Genomic DNA, 5,510 nt, shown 5'->3' with positions numbered 1-5,510 from the left:
GCAACTGTGGTGGCCAGAAGATACGAATATTCTGAAGTGTAGTGGAAGATCTCACCAACCCACACATCCAATGGAGAATAAAACAAAACAGAACAACAAAAAACAATACACTACTACAGTATGAGTGAATAAGAAAGACTCATGGGTAAAGATTCATAATAAAGATAAAGATTCATAATAAAGATTCTTAAGTGGTAGAATTTAGGGTGCCATGACAGCTCAGTGGATGAAGCTATTTTTAGGTAGGCTGCCTTTATACTGTCACACAAATCATATTTCAAATTTGTCAAGTTCACTCTGAGTATAGCATCTTACTAGCACTAAATAGACAAATCTTTAAAAGCACCTAATTTCTATCCTCAAGCTACAGTAATTTAAGATGATAGAGATGAAAATAAACGTTATGAAACATATGACACAAATTACTATTCTTCCTTTATATACTCTTTTCCAATCACATTCATTACAATGACATTTATCATCTACTTAATTTAAAATATTTCCTATACTTCAATGAAAGAATTAAAAATAAATAATAAATAAAATATTTCTTATCTTTGCAACTACATACTTTTTATAAATAATACACGAGAGAACTCTGAGTATAAATTCCTTTGTTTTGAATGATGGTTTGCATCTTTTGGTAACATATGCTTAAATAATACAGCTTTATCTGTCCTAGGAGAATCTTTCTTGTAGTTGTTTTCTATTTTGTGTGAGGAAATTTGCAAGCTGAATGCTACATTAACATACATTTAATGTGGCCATGAGATGACATGTAAAGCACTGACTGCCCCTTCCCTTCCAAGTATTTAAATAGAAAAATCTATTCAAATTACAACTTGCAGGTTTTCTGGCAAATGACATCATGTAGCAATTTAAGGGTAGACTTGGTGAAGCAATGATACAGCTTTGTCATCTCACTTTTCTCTCAGTATAAGCAAACCAGTTTCTGCAGCTGAAAGTTTCAAGTGATTCTGAGTCCATTTTTTTTTTCAGTAAAGAAAATAACAGTGGAATTATGATTTGAAGCTACAAAGCAAATAATGTCAATCTTGTAGAGCCCTGTTCTGTACCACCCGACTTTCAGAAACAACCATTTCATAAAAGCTCCATCTACTTTTGTTTTAATTTACAATTATTGACATTTTAATAAGGATTTTGCAGCAATATCAGGCATCACATGATGCCAGGGAGGAATTATAACTTTATTGCAGCCCACACTGACAGCCAACTCATAAAAATGAATGACATTTTATATCATAACATCTCATAGGCCATTCAGAATGTTAATTGCTTACTTCATCTTTCTTTAGCATAATGAGGCAGACAGTATAACAATATTCCACATGAAAATGAAGATTAAGAAAATTTGAATTGAGGCAGGAAAGCAACATTTAACAGGATTCAGACAACATTCAGATTAAAAGTTTCAATTAAAACACTGTTAGCAAGATTTTTATCACAAAAGCAAAGCTTTGCCACCAAGACCAATCACTATTTTGAAGAATATTTATCTGTAGACACACTTAGTTCTTCAACCTCTATTTCTAAAATGTTCCAAAGTTTCTTACCCAGTTCAGCAATGCAAGATTCATTGGCTCAGATAGAACTATAAAAGGTCATTAAATTAAAATACTTGCAAAAGACACCTTATAGACACATAACCAAAATAATATTTATCTTTGTGAAAACCATTCTTCAATCAAATAGCCTTAAACTTCTACACATTTTAAAATTCTGTAGTTTACCTTTGGATTGAGATTAATCAAAAGACAGTTGAGGGTATGTGAATTTAAAAAAAATGTATATATGATTTATAAATATAAATTTATATAAATACAAAATATATTACATAATAATGCATTATAATATTATATATATATTATGTATTTCCTACTTCCATATATATGGAATTAAAAAAACAAAAACCATGAAGAATGAATGAAACAAAGTGAGATACTCACAGTAACATATAAAACTTGAGAGCTTCCCTGGTGGCACAGTGGTTGAGAGTCTGCCTGCCGATGCAGGGGACATGGGTTCGTGCCCCGGTCCGGGAGGATCCCACGTGCCACGGAGCAGCTGGGCCTGTGAGCCGTGGCCGCTGAGCCTGCGCGTCCAGAGTGTGTAAAAAAAATGAAAAAAAAAACTTGAAACTGGTTACCCACCTTTGTAAAACTGTATAGCAATACCAAAATAGGGTATTTTTAGTTGTCTGTATCTTTGTACAGAATTGAGAAATTCATTTTTATCATCTTTCTATGAATTTGAAGTATCAATACAGAACATTTTTACTTAGTTGGGGTGCCCAAACTGCCAGAATGAATTGAAGCAGACAGAGAAAGCAGTCAAGGCTAGCCTCAGATGGGGATAAATGGGTTTCGCATTCTGAAGCTGAATACAAATTGAGGAAGGTAAAAGTGTTAGGGACAGATTAGCTGTGTCTAATAGACTTCTAATACCAATAATATAATAAGTAAATAGAATGATAATGTGTCATTTTTGAGTGTTGTCATATTTCTTGTGTGGCTTATTTATGATGTCAGAAGAAACCAAGATACTAGAAAATACAATAATGTTATTTCACATTTTAAAACTAAGATTTATTATCATCTAATTAAATGTTCCTCATTTTTCAAGGTGTTAGAATAGTATCAATTTCCTTTAATGAGTGCTATGTCATCATTCGTCATTTGAGATTTTCCAGAAACTTGTCTATTTAGTAACATTACTTAAATTTTTTTTCATTCTTCTTATTTGGATGGATTTTTTCTTTCCTGTTCAGATGACTGCAGGGTTTCTTGACCAATTTTTTAAAATTTTCTGACTTATGCTAACTGCACATTTGTATAACCCAGTCCAATCAGACTGGCATTATTTACTTTAGCAGACAGAGAAGTTCTACAACCCAGCTTGTACTTAGCAGCAATGCCAAAATGGCTGTTGATACTGCTGGCCATCCACGCGAGGTTTATTGATGTTTTAATCTTCTCATTCACTTTCTGGTAGTTTGACCCTCCAAATTCAGTGCCATCGTTCACATGAGTGTGCAGCTGGAAGTCTGCAGCCTTGTAACCCAGGGCTAAATTATTCTGAGACAGTTTGGATTTGGCTGTGTCAAGACTCATCTGATGGCCAGAAAGCCAACCTTCAAAGGCCAACACAGCCCAGCCATAGATGGTTGGTTCAGAAAAATCTAAATCAAAGTTACTGCCAAGACTGAAACAATCCCATTTATAGGAGGCCTTCAATTTCCCACTCTTCTTTCCTGTGTTCAGTATAAATATGGTATCAAAAGAGTCAGTTTCAACCCTTCAGCCAACTTACTCTCCAAAGAGATTTCTGTCCCAAGAGTACTGTCTTTGGGTGAAGGTCAGTCCATAGTTACAGATCTTGTATTTGGTCTCTAGGTTGCCTGATCCTTTCCCTGTATCAGTGTAAGCATGACCAGATGTAGAAAATTCCACTCCACTACATGACTTGGTTCTCAGATATATTTTGACCATGCCAAACCCATACTCTTTGTTGAAGACGTCCTTGGCAGCCTTTCCTAGGTCACAGTAAGTCAGTGTGTTATACATATCTCTGACCGGAGGTCCTGTCCACTCTGTCAGAAGGGCCTGTCCACTCCCTATACAGTAAGTTTTAAGTGATATCTACTGTTGTTAAAGAATATATCTTTGAAATCAATGCAATTTACTGTTCACTCTCACAAGGACAATGACAACATATATTTTCCAAAGTTTTAAAATGAGAGACATCAACCTCCTTTGTCGGCCCTAGCTGTCCTTGTTGATACCTGAATAAGTAACTTAATATTTTTGAACATTAACTTGTCTCAGACATAAAATGGGTATATCCTTTTTGTTTTACTTTGGTAAATAAGTAGGCTAGATTGACCTATTTTCTCCTCTTTTCTTTCTTGTCAAATTGGAGCAGTTTTAAAAATTGCTAAATTTCAAAAGAGTAAAATAACTTTCAGGAATGCTGTGGATCAAATCAAGGAGGGAAGATGCAAAGAAGGGGCAGTGCAACCATTTAAGTAAAACAGTCAGAAATAATGAGTTAGATGTCAAGTTTGGTCCCGAAAAGCACACAATATGGTGGCTAAAGAATGGGTTTTAGAGTCATACTAACATAGATCTGAATCAAATTTACATTGTGGCTTTTTTTTAATATAAATTTATTTATTTATTTACTTATTTATTTTTGGCTGAGTTGGGTCTTTGTTGCTGCACGCGGGCTTTCTCTAGTTGCAGCGAGCGGGGGCTACTCTTCGTTGTGGTGCGCAGGCTTCTCATTGAGGTGGCTTCTCTTGTTGCAGAGCACAGGCTCTAGGTGTGCGGGCTTCAGTAGTTGTGGCTCACGGGCTCTAGAGCGCAGGCTCAGCAGCTGTGGTGCACAGGTTTATTTGCTCCGCAGCATGTGGGATCTTCCCAGACAAGGGCTTGAACCCGTGTCCCCTGCATTGACAGGCGGATTCTTAACCACGGCGCCATCAGGGAAGCCCTATATTGTGGCTTTTGACACATTACCTCTTACCTCCTTGTGTCTGGTTTGTTTTGTTTTGTTTTGATAAATAAAATAGGGATAATAAAACCTGCTTCTGAATGCGGATATAAGAATTAAGTAAAATCATGGAGGCGAAGCGATCAGCACAGTACCTAGCAAATAACTATTTGTATTTTTATGTACTAGCCTCCATTTATTTGAGACTTAATGACAAGATGGCATGAAACAAAGAAAACCTACCCTGGCAGTATAACTCAAAAGTGACCTTTCTGTTTCAGAATATTTTAGTAAAGTTTTGCACCATATTTGAGACTTCATTTATATAAAATTCAAGCAGCTCCTCTAAGAAATAGCTCAAACTAACCCTTGTGAAAAATGCCCCTTTCTGGACGAAACTGCTTTTGAAGATGATGAATGTAAAACTGTCTAGGTGTGCAAATCTAGATGTGCAGTTTTCTAATGCAGCTGTAGAATTAATCTGATAAAATAACATTATAAATCCTTGCAAATGTACACTGTGTGGCTTCTAAAAATTAAATTGGCATTCTCGTCTGAGTTGTGAAAATTATGTATTATGGCTTAGATTGTGTCAAGTAAACAGTTCTGGTGGAGTAGGGGAAAGAAAGACATAAATCGAATCTTTCTGACTAATGATTTAAATAAAGGGATAATTTGATTTAATTCCTATCTCATTGATCTTAACTCTAGTCAACTTCCCATTAGCTGTGAGTGGAGATGCATAAGGCAAACAATTCAAATAGTTTAGGAACTGATGTAGCAAGTGATGTTATGTCCGTCAAAGAACCTCTAGCCTGTGCTCAATGAAAAGAAAGAGATTGGCTACTCACTGGAAATCATGAGCTAACTTAAGTGGTATTCAAGAGATATATCCATAGGTAATGACAAACCAGACTTATCATTTGGATGAGTGAGTCATAGACAGTATTATGGAAAGAAGATAACTTATGAAATAAAAATGAAAAGAAAAAGAAAAG

General features: G+C 35.4%; 1 pseudogene across 1 annotated transcript; it reads right to left on the bottom strand.

The window, feature by feature from the left end:
- Positions 1–2,831: 2,831 nt before the first annotated feature.
- LOC309802258 (non-selective voltage-gated ion channel VDAC3-like) lies at positions 2,832–3,584 on the bottom strand (annotated as a pseudogene). The gene has a single exon. The product of its transcript is annotated as a non-selective voltage-gated ion channel VDAC3-like (transcript).
- Between the last annotated feature and the right edge of the window lie 1,926 nt (positions 3,585–5,510).

This window comes from Mesoplodon mirus, assembly GCF_964341445.2.
Source record: "Mesoplodon mirus genome assembly, chromosome: 4".
In the NCBI taxonomy this organism is placed as follows: domain Eukaryota; kingdom Metazoa; phylum Chordata; class Mammalia; order Artiodactyla; family Ziphiidae; genus Mesoplodon; species Mesoplodon mirus.
The sequence above is the reverse complement of the archived record's forward strand: the minus strand, read 5'-3'. Positions and strand labels throughout refer to the sequence as shown.